General features: G+C 43.6%; 1 protein-coding gene and 1 pseudogene across 3 annotated transcripts in view; both read left to right on the top strand.

Annotated features, from left to right (window-relative positions):
• The window catches only part of OXR1 (oxidation resistance 1), a 459,178-nt gene that overhangs the window by 294,121 nt on the left and 146,860 nt on the right, over window positions 1-18,197 (top strand). The gene's annotated exons all lie outside the window — the stretch shown is intronic.
• Window positions 2,189-3,357, top strand: LOC142447962 (PRELI domain-containing protein 1, mitochondrial pseudogene; annotated as a pseudogene).

Here is an 18,197-nt window from a genome sequence, read left to right as displayed (position 1 = left end):
CTCAGCTTATTTTGTTACAGTGGCCATTCAAAATCATAGTGAGTCTAGTTCCTTTAAGGAATTCTATAGGATTTTGCCACTGGAGTACAGTCCTTTTAACATGGCTTTCCTTTGGCTTACTCTTAACACCTGCCCCATCCTCAACCCCCTTAGATATTTCTTACAGGGTTTTTTTTTCCCACTCCCTAGGCCTTCCTTTTGAATTACACTCCTAAGTACAACCGCAGGGAGTTCTACTTAACGTTCATTTTACTTAGGATGGTAACCAAGTAGTCACCTACCTGTTACCTGGTTTCCAGATCACAGATTGCTGTCTTTGCCATTGGTGGCAGGGCAGCACATGGCCTACACAGACAGCTTCCTCGTTCTTTGTCTCCAGCTGAAGCCAGTCTTTCATTAGTCCCCTGGAACACCCTCCACTTGGCTTACCACGAGACAAAAGTAGTCCCTAGTCATCTCCCTCACTCTGGTAAAGGATGGTGGACGTAGAATCGATCGATAATTTCTCCAAAGAAATTTCCTTTTGACATCTTCCAGATCAGCTGACCCAAAGAGCTAACGCTGATGAAACCAATGCTGCAATGCCTAGCGTGACGTAGGGTATCGGGCTGTTTGGCAACTATTCCACAAGTGTCAGGCTTATAATGCTCAGGTGAACTTAAACCGAAATTCTATCTTCATAACTTCTACAGTTCTAGGACATAAAGTAGTAATGCCATCTATTGTATTCCTCCCGATTGCCATTCAGGAAATAGGGGATGCCCATAAGGAGAAATGTAGGGATGGTCCTGCATGGAAATCCCAATAAAACAGCAATCTTGGTAATAAAAATTAGTTGGGGGGGGGTGTGATAGTGGGAGCATGAAAAATATTATTTAAAGTAATTTTTGCTTAAAAACAGAACCTTTGACAAACCAAATATTACCGTATATACTCAAGTATAAGCTGAACTTTTTCAGCACATTTTTAATGCAGTTTTTGTGGTAACATTAGGTGCTTTGGCTCATACTCCAGTATAGACGGTAACTAAAAGGTGTGATTTTCCTTAAACCTTTAAGCATAGTTTACACAAGTCAGTATTTTTTTTCGAATGAAAATTCATTTATTTACACAATGCACTCATAGATACCTAAACACAATTTGGTTTTGAAACTAAATGATACCCCAGGTACCATTAAATTCAGAGTACATTACCCGAAAGTCACACAGCAAAGTGAAACAGCACGGCAAATCCAACACATGTGCAGACGCTCTCTGAATTCACGCTTCTTCGAGCATCAAGCACCTTTTAGTCCTTTTCCTGTACATTATGCTGTATCCACATTCTCTGCATCTGATTGGATCCCTGGGTTTTATTTCATTTTCCGTGTTACATTCTCCGCAGATCTTTATCAGTGGCTGCTGTTTTGGGGGTTGCATGTCGTCATAGGGGGGGGTTCCACTGTTCAATGCCTACGAAGTCAGAGACAGTGCTTGCTCCGCACTGCCAAACCACAGCAAACGTGCGTCCGTCACAAGTGTGACAGTCACTTGTCTCTGTTATCTCACAATTTCAATAGATTGTTTCCCCGCAATTTAAACTGTAGTAAAACAATTCTTTATACATTCGGATGTACCTTCTTAAAACTACATCATTTTTAACAAACACTTAAGAAGTCTGATGGGACACATTTACAATGCCATAAGCCGATCCTCTCTATGTACTTACAAATGTCATAAATTCAATTCTCTTAGGCATTTCACACATGGTAACATTATGATTTTTAGTTTAAAGAGACAAGCTCAGGTGACATATCCGTTGAGGTCTGCTTCTTTTGTTTATTCCACTACGATAACTTGAAAGAAACTGGTTTTGTTTACTTTCTTGTTTTTGAAAAATGAAACCTGGCTCACATGGACAAAGAGAAGAGGGATCCATGAGAGGAGCAAAGTTTTAGAAGTTGGAACGCAGATAGTTAAGGAAAGAAAGAAAAGACAATGCTAACAATGGGGGATGTTGAGCACAAAATTTAAGGACAGAACTTTCAACAAGCGATTGGTAATACTGAGTATCTTAGGAGTTAGGATAAATTGTCTATTTAAAGGGTAGGTGGACCCAAGAGAAAAGACCTAATACCACTAACATCAAGAACTCCCCTAGGAGGAATATAAGGATGGTTCAAAATTTGAAAAAATCAGTCGACTGGGTCGTTGACCTGCGGGGCTGGCGGGCGTGCGCCGAGCCCCGGCCCGGCCTCCGCGTGCCCCCGGGCTCCGCACCCCTGATGCTGCGCGGGTGCTGAGCCCTCTCTGGCCGGGACGATGGTGAAGTATTTCCTGGGCCAGAGCGTGCTCCGGAGTTCCTGGGACCAAGTGTTCACCGCCTTCTGGCAGCGGTACCCGAATCCTGCAAGCATGTCCTGACAGAAGACATCGTGCACCGGGAGGTGACCCCTGACCAGAAGCTCCTATCCAGGCGACTCCTGACCAAGACCAACAGGATGCCCCGCTGGGCCGAGCGACTGTTTCCTGCCAATGTCGCTCACTCGGTGTACATCCTGGAGGACTCCGTTGTGGACCCACAGAATCAGACCATGACCACCTTCACCTCGAACATCAACCTGGCTCGGCTCATGGTGGTGGAGGAGCGCTGTGTTTACCGTGTGAATGCCGACAACAGTGGCTGGACCGAAATCCACCGGGAAGCCTGGGTCTCTTCCAACTTGTTTGGTGTCTCCCGAGCTGTCCAGGAATTTGGTCTGGCCCGGTTTAAAAGCAATGTGACCAAGACTATGAAGGGCTTTGAATACATCCTGGCCAAGCTGCAAGGTGAGGCCCCTTCTAAGACGCTTGTTGAAACCACCAAGGAAGCCACAGAAAAGGCAAAGGAGACGGCACTGGCAGCTACCGAGAAGGCCAAGGACCTGGCCAGCAAGGCAGCCACCAAGAAGCAGCAGCAGCAGCAGCAGTTCGTGTAGCCAGCCCAGCCCCCTGCCCCCACCCATGACCAGACGATCTGGCTCCACCCCCGAGGAGCCTGCAGTATGCTTTCTTAATTAAAAATCAACTTCCAGCCCCTATGTACTGTCTGGGGGCATGCGGGGGGGAGGTGTCCATTTGGCACTACAGGACACCAAGCACGTCACCCATGTGTGTGCCAGGCCTGCTTATTTCCCCCGTGGGCAGCTGAGGGACAGACAGAGAGGTGCAGACCTGCCCTCACAGCTCACAGTGGCCAGGAGATGTCTTGAACACTGGACTGTAAGCTCCACAGGAGCAGAGATCTGTTTGCTCTCTGATGTGTCCCAGGTACTGAAACCATACTTAGCACATAAGAAGCACTCAATAAATACTTGTTGAATTCAAAAAAAAAAAAAATCAGTCGACTGAATCCACAGAAGAAAGGAAAAGAAGCACATGGTCACCTTTATGGATGCAGAGAGGCATGTGCTAACACTCCGCACTCTTTAATGCCCGAAAAAGACTGGCGTAGCAGGGAAGTTCTCCAGGAGAGATCGGCCAAAAGTCTGCTTGATGGAGACATCACACCGACTTAATGAAACAAAAAATATGGAAATGGCACCCAGAGGAGGCTTCAAGTTCTAAACCTTAAAGTTCCAAAGTTCGGTCCCTGGCCAACTGACAAGACAAGGTGAGGAACAAAATTCAGACCAGAGTCAAGGAAATGGTACGAATAGAAAGAGTGAGTTATTAAAGGGGATACTTTGGGAATGAAGCCCAAAGGGCCCTCCCTTTGCTAGTATAAAGGGCCTGGCAAAATGTGAATCCGGACCTTGGAGTCAGCTCACGGCAGAACTCCCACCAGAGACTGGCTTCTCTATTGGCTGGCTCACTTCTGGATCTCCTCTCTCCAGGAATGCATATTAGACCCCAAACTCAAGACTCATCAGTCATTATGGCAGTAGTGTGAATATCGGTCTTAACCAGGCCATTTCATTGTCTCCATTCGCTTCAGTCTCTTACATTGATAGGGATGTTTTATTCTGCCCTTCGCCTTCCTGTAAGCTGGAAAGGTAGGTATGTGGGGAAACATGTCTCCACCTCTCCTCTGTATTACAATTTCTGCCATATTCCCACCATCATCACCTCCTCTCCCCTTGCCAGCCTCTGACTAGCTACCTATGCGAAACTGGTGTTTCTCAACATATCGTCCACTGCTGCATTTCTGAAGAGAGCCTGGTGGTGCTGTCAGGTAAGCCTTGGACTGCTAACTGCTAGGCTGCCAGTTCAAACCCACCAGATGCTCTGAAAGTTTATATTTCAGTTCTCTGAACACATAGGTTCTTTACTTTATCTCACAGGATAGAATGACTTGATGCAATATTAAAATATAAGATTACCTAGCGAATGGGAAACTAGACCTCTTGGAATGAAAGATTCCTATGGACTTTGATCACAAGGCTGCCCCCTGCTGCTGGACAGGTAATTTTCTGCCTTTGCACAGAGCCTTATAAAATAAATAGAAATCTGTAATCCAGATCATTAAATCATATTAAAAAGGAAATGGACGTCCCCAATGTAACCAAGGTATGGTGGATAATGGCAGCTTTAGGATTAGATTACTAGAGTCACTTGTAACTACTTTACCATAATGCTTCCTTCCTGTTACATTAAACGTTGACAGAGTGATTGCTGGGGGGGGGGGTCTATTCTCGGGTCTTTATGAGTTACCATTGACTCAATGACAGTGAGTTTGTTTGTTTGGTTTTGGACTATGGTACAACCATGTCTTCCATGTCGGATTCCTAGCCAATGCACTTCATAAACAGCCACCACCCATCTGATAGTGAATTCCGTACATAGTGTTACGATGAACAGATGTCAGCCGAGTTTCCATACTAACACAGACATGGTAAACAACTTCCAAAACATGCCCATGACAACCTTGTGGATTGCCGTGGTCTGAGCGGCAGCTGGTCGCAGAAATAGCACAGGACCCAGCAAGATTTTGCCGTGGTATGTAAGGGGTTGCCATGAGTCATGGGCCAACTCCTTGGAAGCTGTGGATACTGACTGAAGATGACTTCTCATGACTAATCTCACTGGACTCTCAGCCACGCACCAGTAGGTCTTCCATCTGGCAGAAGATGCCAAGTCCAGCCTGACGTGTTTGTAAGTAATGGGACCAAGATTTGTCTGAAACCTTGCATTCAGAAGTGTTTAAGACAGGCTTGTCCAAAGGACAACACTGAAATAAGCTCGATGCAATGAGGAGGAGCCAAACTTTGGAAATCTAGGTGTTGGCATGCCAGGCAGAAAGAATTGAAGCACACGGGGCTGGGAGGAAGATGATAGTGTATAGCTCTCATCTTTAACTTGGCTATTAGCCCTCCAAGCATCCTACTTCCCTGAACATCCTTCAGCCCATCAAGCTCGGTCCCTGGTGGTCAGAGCTCTGCTCTCAAGCCTTGTTCTCCTGAGCACCCCCTTTAAAACCTGTGTCATCAACACCACATCTCCTAAACAGTCAAATCTTCCTTCTTCCAAAGTAGTCTGAAAAACTTCTTCCTCTAAAATGTCACTCAAATTAGTTTTCTTCTTTCCATCTCCACCGTGGCTTCAGTTGTCTCCCACCTAAATATTGCAGTGCTCACCCCACTCTCCCCATGGAATGCATGTCCCTTCAGTTAACCCATCTTTCCCACATGGATCTTTAGAGAACATAGCCTGACTTACCAAAGAGAAGCATATTTATCTTTTGGGATGTTGGAGTCATAAATGGGCTTGACTTCTACTCTGCCATTTATTAATTGTATAGGCATGGGTGCATTAATCTTTCAAATCTGATGTCTGCTCATTTGTAAAATGGAAATTATCACAGTGCCTATCTCTCGGAATCCGTATGAGGGCTATTCCTGGCACACAGTAAGTACTCAAAACATTGATAACAGTCACTCCTATCAATCACTCCTCCTGAAAAACATTTGACATAGTGGCTTACTGTATTGGAAACAATCTCAGATCGGCATTCAGAATTTCCCATCTATTAGAGTCAATCTACTATTAAAGTCTCATCCACCATTTACATCAACTCTAGTGATACTGAAAAGAACCCTGGTGGTGCAGTGGATTAGACCGCAACTGGGAACCAACAGGTCAGCAGTTCAAACCCACCAGCCTCTCTGCAGGAAGAGGATTAGATTTTCTGTTCCTGTGAAACTTTCCAGCCTCAGTACCCCAAGGGGGCCATTCTACTTCACCCATAGCATCCCTGTCCCTCAGAATTGATGGGATGTCCGTGATTTGGTCTGAGTGAAACAACCAGGCCCTGCTTCTTAAACATGGCCTCACCCTTTCCTGCCGAGGACTTTGTGTCCAGTGTTCCTCTCTGTGTAGAGCCATGCAGTTTCTCTTCCCTTCCCTGGCAGCCTCGCTGTTTCAGACATTTTTAAATGAAGCATTTCCTGATTTCTCCCCTGTCTAATTGCATCCTAGGAATTCTGCAGAACTTCTAGCATCGTTTTCCTCTGTGTACTAATCTATTCATTATTTGAGTACCTGCCTCATTGACTCTGTGAGACTCTCATCGTGAGATCGAAGACTAGAGCTTTCTTGGGCATTCTGCTTGAGGGGGCCTGTGGTGTTGATCCTTTCACATGGATACTTAGTCAAGGCTGAGAATTGGGTCTCAACTCCCACTGGAGCTCAGCTCCTGAAGCTGAGCACATAAGGCCACAGACGCCCAAATCAGTGTTCCTTTTTTTGTGTGGGACAAAGTTGCTCTATAAAAAGGGGCCCCAAAATTTATTTCACTCATATTTACATCCTGTACATCACTTTCTTCATCAAACTAATTTGACTGATACTGATCGTACTAAATCCAGTTGTCAAAAACAGGACCACAAACCCTAGGTTTAGTGTGTGCTCTGGCAACATCCAAAGGCTCTTTGCAAAAAACGGTAAGAGTCCGGGCCCACCAAGCCTGAGTAAACTATACCTCAATGTCTGTGTAGGCTATGGTGTAATTTGCACAAAAGAGGGAACCAAAGGTTTAGAAAATGAATTTGCTGTAAGCTGCATCACACTGAAGCAGCTCATTGTGTTGAAATGTTATGCCATCGCAGTGCACAACATGCTCTTTCTACAGTTTAGCTTTGAAGACTGTGTGTTAAGATTCCTGATGACACACTTCTGGAAGGGATCACAGAATGGGGGGGTCAGTATCTGTGCTACGCCTGACACTTCTACTTTTTCTCTAACTGCCAGCTAACAAGACATAGGACCCATTTGGCCCCCCAAAAGGAAGTCAAATCTTCCAGGGGGTGGGTTAAGGGCATGTCAGCACCAATATTTTTGAATAAGAGAATCTTCTGGCCGTCTTACATTAATTCAGAATTATCATCTGGCAGTTGGCAAACTTGACCTTGATACCAGCAAAGTCATTTCTGTTCCTCATAAGAACCGTGGGATAATATCAGACCACTACCACTATGACCCCTGGCCTTGAAACACTTCCATCCCCCTCCCCAGGAACTGCTTCGTTGGTATCTGTAGTTGACTTTTAAGTACTTCATTATTTAGCTGAGAACCGAAGCTCTTGTTTGGAGACACCTCAACGCTCTCATCAGTCTTTCTGCCGTGTGTGTGTGAATTAGTTCAAAGCTTACCTAGAAGATAAGTTTAGTAAAAAAGACTAAAATCATTGGAACTCATAAAAATAAGAGGAAGCCAAGAGTATGTTATTATTGTTCAAAACAATACAAGCCCCAGTCCCCATAAACCCAACCTCACAGCCATTGAGTTGCTGCCTACTCATAGACACAGTAGAGGACAAAGCCGACCTGCCCTAGTGAGTTTCCAAGACTGTAGATCTTCATGGAAGTAGAAAACCTTATCTTTCTCCCACTAGGGCAGCCGTCCTCAACCTGCGGGTCGCGACCCCTTTGCGGGTCAAATGACCTTTTCACAGGGGTCGCCTAAGACCATTGGAAAACACATATTTGCGATGGTTGGGGGTCACCACTACATGAGGAACTGTATTCGAGGGTCGCGCCATCAGGAAGGTTGAGAACCACTGCACTGCTGGTCTTTCATTCAGCAGCCCCATTTGTAACCACTGCATCACCAGGCCTCCAGGTTAGGAGTCATCAAATCAATTTCAGCTCATCGCCATCTCCCTGTGACATGGTAGAAGTGCCCCTGGGGTTTGCTAGGCTGTAATCGTTTTAAGAGCAGGCCTCCAGGTCTTCCTCCCATGGCGCTGCTGGGTGGGTTCCTATCACCAACCATTTGGTTAGAAGCTGGATGCCTACTTGTGCCATCAGGGCTGCTTAGTAGGAGGATCAGACCTGGAATGTAGAGTTCAAGGGCTTACTGAAAATGAATGGCCCGCCCATTGCCAGTAATAGTCATCACTGGCCTATGAAACACCAACAGCCAACCCCCTGAAGAACCTATTGCCACGGAGTTGAATCGCACTCATAATGATCCTATTGAACAGAATAGAACTGCCCAATAGGTTTTCTAAGGCTGCAATGTTTATGGAATCAAACGATCACAACTTTCACCCACAGAGCAACTGCTGTATTGAAATCACTGCCCTCTGAATTAGTGATCAAGTACTACTGAGCCCTAGTGATCCCTGCCAGAACTGGTCCGCCTTGTAAGGTACTCTTTACTCAATCGCTCATGGCTCCAGAGCTCCGTGGGAGGGAATGTAGGCAAAGCAAAACAGAAGCACTGGTATTGCCAAGAAAAACCAGCAAAGGGCCTCTTACCACATGTTAATTATGAAAATATTCCTGGCCAAAGATTAGTACTATGAGCAGTCTCTTTTCACCCAAAGCTGCTAATCTTTTATTTTCTGTTGGACATCACACAAACTCACTCACTACCATCAAGTCTATACTGACTTACAGAATTGTCCCATGTGAGTTTCCAAGACTCTCACTCTTTATGTGAGTAGAAAGCCCTGTCTTTCCTGTGGAAGGATTGGCGGTTGTGAATTGCTGACTTTATGGTTAGCAGCCCAGTGTGTAACCAGGATCCTCCAGAGCACCTTGTAGAAAGACAGGCCAGGCTTACCTAATTTACATTGCAAAAGATTGCATGTCTGCAGGTGGCCATGAGCCCAGGGACCACCATGAGACTGACTGGCCATCAGCTGCTGCGGGGAAAGGAGAAGACAGCAATCCCTGGGTCCCCCTGAGAGTAGCCGGGGTGCCAGCCTGGCCTTCTCTTCTTTATCAGCCTCCTTGGAACTAACCAACTTGGGCCCATTTGTTTTTTGTTGTTTTTACATCAAAGTCATGCCCCAATATGCATACAGGATAAGCACTGAGAATAAACCATATGTTTCGATTTTTGAGTTTGATTATTTTTTTTTAATTTTAACAATTTATTGGGGCTCATACAATTCTTTTCACAGTTCATATATATACATACATCAATTGTATAAAGCACATCTGTACAGTCTTTGCCCTAATCATTTTTTTCTCTTTTCTTCTTTTACATTTTATAAGGGACTCATACAACTCTTACCACAATCCATACATATACATACATCAATTGTATAAAGCATATCTATACATTCCCTGCCCCAATCATTCTCAAGGCATTTGCTCTCCACTTAAGCCCCTTGCATCAGGTCCTCTTTTTTTTTCCCTCCTCCCTCCCCATTCCCCCCTCCCTCATATACCCTTGGTAATTTATACATCGTTGTTTTGTCATATCTTGCCCTATCCGGAGTCTCCCTTCCCCCCTTCTCTGCTGTCCCTCTCCCAGGGAAGAGGTCACATGTGGATCCCTGTAATCAGTTCCCCCTTTCCAACCCACTCACCCTCCACTCTCCCAGCATCGTCCCTCACACCCTTGGTCCTGAAGGTATCACCCCCCCTGGATTCCCTGTACCTCCAGTGTATGTACCCTCATATGTACCAGTGTACAGCCTCTGTCCTATCCAGCCCTGCAAGGTAGAATTCGGATCATGGTAGTTGGGGGGAGGAAGCATCCAGGATCCGGGGGAAAGCTGTGTTCTTCATCGATACTACCTCACACCCTAATTAACCCATCTCCTCTCCTAAACCCCTCTATGAGGGGATCTCCATTGGTCGACACTTGGGCCTTGGGTCTCCACTCTGCACTTCCCCCTTCATTTAATATGATATATATATACATATATATACATACATATATACATATACACATATATACACATACATACACACACTTATATCTTTTTTTTTTTTTTTGCATGATGCCTTATACCTGGTCCCTTGGGCACCTCGTGATCGCACTGGCCGGTGTGCGAGTTTGATTATTTTTAACACTGGTCAAAAGCAGGCCGCTCCTGTTCAGCTGCAGGACCACGGTCCTCCGATTGACTGTGGACGTTGGACTCCTAGGTTTTTATGAAACCTCCCTGCTTTGTTCAGTGTTGGCCATCCCTGCCGGTTTGAAACACACAGGCAAAACCATGCTCTTCTGTGAGTGGCCTGTGACCACTGGTTTGCAATTCTTGCTGTGAAATGACCACAGGCCCCTCGGTCCTGGACCGGCTTTCCTCCTTTTCCTCTCACTATGATCTGGCTTCAAATAAAAGCAACATTTCTCCTTTCGGAACTTCAGAACACTTCCCAATGGGGAACAACACAACTCAGGGAAAAGCAACATTTATCTTGTTTCTTTATGGGGACATTTACTATCTACCATAATGGTCAAAATGGCCTTTTCCTCCTTGCTTGTAAAGACACCCAGAGGCATAAGAGGGCGGAAACTGATCCAATAAAGATGGCAAGGACAGTGCCTACAGCAAAATTCAAACGACCTGCAGCAACCCCAGTGCGGGACTTGTGTGAGCATGTTTGGAACGGGCTCTGAGGCTTGCACTGGCCAGTCAGAGGAATCATTTTAAAAGAGTTCTGAATGGAGTTCTCGAGTGCCCGAAAATAGATTTCACATACAGTTTGTAACAATTTTTGTTACTTCAACTCACCATAAATCGTGCTGTCAGTCTAAAACGTAGCCAAACTTTCCACTGGACTTCTCTTCCTTCTAATTATTCATTGGATTTTTTAAAATACTCACTGCCAATTATGATTCATAGGGACCCTATAGGACACAGTAAGACTGCCCCAGTGGGCTTCTAAGCTGGTATATCGTTACAGGAGTAGAAAGCCTCAGTTTCCTCCCTCCGAGTGGCCGGTGGTTTCAAGCTGCTGACATTGCAGGTCGCAGCCCAATGAGCACCTTGCTCTGTGGCCAGGGCGCCTTTCATTGAACTCAGTGTCTGGGTCTTGAGTACCTACTTGGCCTTCCTTGATTAACAAAACGGATGAAGCTCCTTGCCCCCACAGAGCTTATGTTTCAAACTCTGGACATTTCCCAATATGTTCAAAGGAATTAAGTGCAATAGAAAAAGTTAACCCACGAGAAGCTAAGTGGGATCAGGGACAGAGATGTACGTGTTGTCTTTTAAATAGGAAAGTCAAGTTTGGCCTCTGGAGATGATGACACTGAACTGCAGAAGAAAGGTACTGTAGGCGCTTTTTTAACCTTGGGTTTCCTTCTCTGATTCTTTCCTGTATGAGATACTGTGTGGGAAAGGACTGTTGGTGCACGGTGTGTGCAATGATAGGATGCAGCTCGTTAAAGCAAAGAGGAAATGACAATTTTACTACAATGCTGCAAAATAAACCTCCATGCGTACTAATTTCTGGTACTTCACGTGTGTCCAGGGACAGAGGGGCCACTACTGCTGTCTATTTCAATTAGTTTGCACACTTCTCATGCCCCCTCATCTGGTGCTCTTTATCACCTTTGAGGCAGATACCATTCTTTGTTCTTTTAGGTGAAGAAAGGAAGGTTAGAGGCTTGCTGAAGTGACTCAGCCTTCCTTGCTTACTTATTGCCTTCAGGATGCAACTCAAACCACTGCTCACAAAGCTCAGTTTTCATGAGTGTTATAGCAGGCGTCACAAGACAGTTAAGAGACATGCCTGAGAATACCAAGCCTAACAAGGAGTAATTGGTTTGTTCTGATATCATTATCAGTGTTAATATTATCAGTTATGTTGCAATATGATATTTGCCTATCCTTGTTATGATTGTGCTTCACTGAAGTAGTTTCCATAATTATGAATAAACCTCAGAATTTCTACAATGATGTAAAAACTAGTTTGGTACACGTAGAACACTTAGTCTGATAGTCTTGGCTACTGGAATATTTGTGAAATGGCTACAATGAACCTCGTTTGGTGACTCACTTATTTCCACAAACAGAATTATTGTAGAAAAATATCTATAGCTCTTTAAATTCAGATTAATTACTGTTTTAAAGCTAGAAACTAAGAAGATAATATTATCTACTGTTTTGGTGATCTGGGTCTGATAAAGACATTATTACCTTTTCTTTATATTTTTAAAATATTCTTTACTTGCTGCAGTAAATGTACTACATCTTTCTGATTGTGTGTATGTGTGTGTCTATAAAGGGTGAGTGAGCTAAGTCAAAGATGTCTGCCTTCGATGCATCCTGTGTTATTGACAGTTGAATGAAAACTTTCTGCTCAGTATTTGTGTTAGGCAGGGTTCTCTAGAGAAACAAAACCAGGAAACTTACGATTATATATATATGTATATATATGAATAGATTCATACAGCATGAAGGAGTACAACTGCTAATTAGTCCACACAGCAGTACAGAGGGCTCATTTCAACTTAATCCCATGAGACAATTAATATACTGGAAGTCCTTCAACTCATGGGGGCAGCTGAGTCCAAGGTCAAGGAAGCAGACAACTGAGTCTTCCCTCAGGCTATCCACCCACAGGCAGCAAACAGCAGGGCGGGTCACAGCAGTCAGCAGCTCAGGAGTTTAGGGAAGCAGGCCAGGATGGGATATCAAACTCAAGCAATGCAAGATGACAGGATTCACCAGCTTCAAGCTCAAGCAATATACACACTAGCAATGTGGCAAAGCAAGTCTTGAAGGAACTTCAAGCGCTAGCAACAGGATCGACGGTTGGCTGTCCCACAGGTAGTGCAGCTCACAAGTTGAGACAGAGAATTAGCTAAAGCAGCTGCAGACTGGTCCAATCACCAGAGTGCAAGGGGGGCGGAGTGGGGGAGGCTTTGGCTGAGGCATTTATCTCTTTTATCTCCAATCAAACTGTAACCTTTTTAATCACACATGTTCCTATTGGCCAGGTTGGCATAATAAACCTGCCCATCACAGTACTCTTATGTAGAATTGTAAGAAAGAAGGTGTAATAGCAACACTGTTTTAGAAAACCCAAGCAGCTACCAGTGCCAGCACTATGTCAACATCCAGTATAATCATAAAGAGGAAAAGTGGTATGCCCAAAAGTTTCCCATAGATGTTCGTGATGAGTAGATACATATGCTCTGTGTCTGTGTCCTTGTTGTTGTTGCAAGTACTATTGAGTCTCTTCCAACTCATTGCAACCCTATGTACAACAGAACAACACACTGCATGTGGGGCCCTTCTCATTGCTGGAGCCGTTGTGTCAATCCATCTTGTCGAAGGTCTTCTTCTTCTTTATTGCCTCTTCATTTGACCAAGCATGATGTCCTATTCCAGAAAATGGTCTCTCCTGACAGTTTGTCCAAAGCACATGAGTCAAAGTCCCCCTATCCTTGCCTCTAAGGAGCACTCTGTCCACACTTCTTCCAAGACAGCTTTGTTTGTCCTTTTGGCAAACTAGAGTTTGTATCCTTATGGCATGTTTTCTAATCTCCTGATATTTAAACAGCTTCTGAAAATTCTCATATATTTTAGGTCTGCTTTTAAGTCCTTGATAGGATGAGTTTACAGAGAAATTATTATGAATGTGTGAAATTGTACCCCTGAAGAAAAGAAAACAAACAACTCAAATGTATTCCCTGAAGAAAAAAAAAATCACGTATATCTGCAGTTTTTCTTTCACCTTAGGTTTAATGTTTTGTGTAAGATGAATGAAAAGGTTACAAAATTCAGAAAAGCAACTGTTGTTTAAGTTCCAGATTATATAACTGTATACCGGGACAGCAGTCCAGTACTTACCCACTGTGCCACCAGGGCTCATTCTTAGTATTTTTAGAAAGCATTAAAATATCTGTAAAAACAAAATTCATGAACAGAACCATTGCTAATTTTGAAATGTTTAATATTCATATTTACATAATCCAGATGGAAGACATTCAGGATGAAGTTTTAGGATAAATTTTGCTCTTGAGCAAAATTTTGTCTTTGAAAAGTTTAATCTCAGAACCATTGACTATTTGAAGAGTTTCTATCCAGGACTGCCCTCAGAGAAGTAATAGGTGGCACCTGATATTTAAGAAGTGGGGCCCACCATAAATAGAGCCTGATTGTATGAGGAATCTATCATTACTTCTCACATACTGTTACATTATGCTTTATAGAGTATGCATTAATTATAGATAAACAATGACAAAATGGCATAGACTATATAAGATTGACATTAAAATATGACTTTTAGAGTTCACTCCTTCTCCAAGGTCACCACTTTTGTGCTGGTCGCTTGTGCTTGTACTTAACGTACTGGATCCCTCCTCTGTTCAGGAAATGTGACAGATGTGACAGAAGTTCTCAGCTTAGGCACACGGATAGGAAGGTTACCTTTTTTCTCCTCATCCTCAGCTCCCTGCACTGGTATCTTTCACCAGTCAGGAAGCTCACTCTTAAGGTTTGTAGTGAGATTACATTATGTAGGCACAATTGAATGTACCATCGTTGAACTCAACCTCCACTAGCTTGAAGTGGGATTGATATCACATTGTCAGTTTTAGTTACGGCTATCTCTGCACAATCTCCTAATGTTCGCTAACATTCTCCACAACGGATACTTCTTTCTTGCCAGTCACAGCTTGTCGCTGATAGGAGATCATATCAAAGCACTCTTTGGTCGTGGTGGTTGGGTGCTGCCCAGTCAGCTCCGATTCATGGCGCCCTTATATACAACAGAATGAAACACGGCCCGGTCCTGCACCACCCTAACAGTTGTTCTTAAATTAGAGCCGACTGTCACAGCCCTGTGCCAGTCTATCTTGTCTAGGGTCTTCCTCTTTTGTACTGTCCCTGTACTTAAATATTCTTCACCAAACTACAGTGATTTTCTTCTCTAGTTTTCCTGAGGCAATGTCCAACTTTCACATGCATATGAGGCAATTAACAAAACCGTGTTTGGGTCAGGTACACCTTAGTCCTCAAAATAACGTCTTTGATCTTCAACACTTTAAAGAGATCTTGTTCAATAGATTTACCCAATGTGATGTGTGCTTTGAGTTCCTGACTCTTGTTTCCATGAGCATTGATGGCGGATCCAAACAAGACACATTTCTTGACTTCAATCTCTTCTCTGTTTATCGTGATACTATTTATTGGTCCAGTTGTGAGGGTTTTTATTTTCTCTAGATTGAATTTTAATCCATACTGAAAGCTGTAATTCCTGATTTTCATCAAGTGCTGCAAGTCCGCCTCTTCTTCAGTAAGGGAGGTTGTGTCATCTGTGTATTGCTGATTGTTAATCAGATACCAGTTAATTCAACACCTCAAACAGTAAACATTAGAGGTAGGATATAATGTCACTCAGTGAGAGTGATTTAAATTGTTTCACTCATAAATTAAAATGTAATTATAACTCAATAGTCTGAAATAGAATAGAATAGTGAGCATGAATTTAATTATTTATGCAAAGAGAAAGACTTATGGCATGATATATCTTCTTTCTAAACCTTAGCTGAGCTGTATCTATTTTTCAACCAGAACTCAAGAGAGAGTCTTCAGTTTTATTTTAGGCCACATATATATTAGATTGTGATCAAGAGTCTAACTTGAAAAGGTTAAGTTAATATTTTGATAGCAGATAAGATCTTCAAAAAGAGCCAGGAGCTCAGGTAATGAGATTTAGATTTCATAGGGCTACAATGTCAAAGATGAAGGGTAGAAAAAGGATTTGCAAATCATAGAGAGATGATTATTTTTAGTGTAAAGTTCATAGTGTCTTATGCCAACAACTCTTTTAACATATGAGGATAGGTAAAAAATATTGCTACTGAAAAAAAAATCTTTAAACATGTCTCTGGGATCAGCGGATGGCAACAGACAAGTTCCCTCAGTCTCATTTAGGTGCCTTCAAAAGCAAGGATACTCTATGGACCATCAGGCAACGGGCCCGGCATGCCAAGATTTTGATATCAGGGATAGGATCACATTTTACAAAACTCAAGTGGTTCCTAAATGAGTCCTAAGTCATTAAAGCTTTGTAGCAAGTTTATAGGAAAGTTCCCCAACAATTTTTGGCTGGGTCAAGTGTGTTAAGGAACATCAGGAAGACCTCATAGATGAGCCCAGAGGGGGAAGACCACCAACAATGCTGAATGAAGAAATCAGTCTGAAGTACAAATACTGATGGACTTGACCCTAGAATTGCCATTGATGAGACTGCTACCAAAGTTGGGATCTTATAATGTCTCGTCGCCCTCACTTCTCAGGAGCATATTGACAGTACTTCCTCCAGACAGATTTGTGTGTTATTCTGGCGACCAGAATTCAAATGCTCCAAAATTCTCTGCTCATCCTTACAGGAACTGATATTTTGTTGTGGGTGGTGGGTTTTTGTTTTGTTTGCTATTTCAAAAGGGTACTTTTTTTCTTTTCGGTTGGATGGGCACATAATCCACATCATACGTTTCAATTGTTCAGTCATATCAAGGATCATACAATCTTTTTCACAATCAAGTTCAGAACATTTTCTTCCTTTTCCCCACCATGATTAAATCACCTTGAAAATTAGTTGTGTGATCATCTTCAGTTCCAGAGTTCCCACCCCCTCCTGCCTTCACTGTTTACCCCTGAAATCCCCACCCCCTTTCGCCCTTACCGGCCTCTGCACCCCCTCCAAATCCTTTCATCACTTATTATCTCTATGCATCCACTCCGTCTGTGCTTCACAAACTGTTAAACCCAACAGAAACAATAAAGGACTGAAATGAAATGAGGTAGTAAGGATAAAACGATAGTAATATAAAGATAAAAATACCAACCATGAGCAAGAAAGAAAAGACCTCCATCAATATTTTAAAAGCTGGGGAAGGAATTTTCGTTATGGAATAGGCAAGAGATCCTTGCCCCTAAAACAAATTCGGATTGGGTCTAGAGGGAGGTCAACTGGCCAAGTCTCAAATTTGTTCCAGCATAATCAGGATTACAATGATCGATGTTTGATAAGGCTGTTCCAGACCTTTGCCTGGGGCTAGAGGGGGTCTGCCAGTGGCTTCCTCTGACTGGATGCTCTGCAGATGGGTTGGGGGCTCCCACTGCCCTCCATAGCCTTCCACAAATTGGGTGTTCACAATTTTAGCTCCTATACTTTTCCCTTCACCATATCTGAATTTTGCTCTGGTCATCATTGGGTCACACAAGATGGGGTGCTTCTTCTATGTGGACTCCTCACTTAGTGGCTGCTTGTTTGAATACAAGCCTTTAAGACGCCAGCCACGATTGCAATTGATAGCTTGGCACCAACTGCTCTGTTCACCACTCTTTGCTGTAGTGCACTTATTTTTAGTGATCGTTTCAAGAAGGCAAGGACTGAGCAGGGTCATGTTATCAGAATGAGCTGTACTTAGGTTGGGGCTAGAGTAAAGTAGAAGGCCACAATCCATCTGCTCATCCATGGAATACGCATGCCTGAAGTTTACTGTGGCGGCCGTCTCATGACAAAATTGAACTCCCACAGGACCAGCTACAAGAACACCGGCAACAAATGTACCAGCAAACAAACCATCAATTAAACAATTAGAAAACAACAATAAAATAGAACTAAAGGCAGGAGAACAAAACCTCATATAAACAGAAAAGTACAACCTTGTCAGTCATGCCCTGGGGATATTAGGCGAGTGCACTGATGGGATCAACTTTCCCAGTGACACAGCACTCTGAACACTGTCGGGAGGAGGTGTCTGCACGAGTACAGAGTCACCTTGAGCTGCAGCCCATGCGCAGATTGATCTGTAGTGAGCTCTGTCGCCCTGCGCAGATTGATCTGTAGTGAGCTCTGTTTACCCTAAGCATGGGCTTGGTGCCAGCGGGCAGCCTCCTGCATCAGCTCTTGCATGTGCACTTCCCTACCCAACGGATTAAAACCTGTCATGTCACTGTGAGGGGAGCATGGAGGTACTCAGTAGATGGTAATTCTGGGTCCCTTCCATTGGACAGCCCCAAGTCGGGAGTT

The sequence above is a fragment of the Tenrec ecaudatus genome, chromosome 5 (genome assembly GCF_050624435.1).
Source record: "Tenrec ecaudatus isolate mTenEca1 chromosome 5, mTenEca1.hap1, whole genome shotgun sequence".
In the NCBI taxonomy this organism is placed as follows: Eukaryota; Metazoa; Chordata; class Mammalia; order Afrosoricida; family Tenrecidae; genus Tenrec; species Tenrec ecaudatus.
This window is presented reverse-complemented; position numbering and strand designations above follow the sequence as displayed.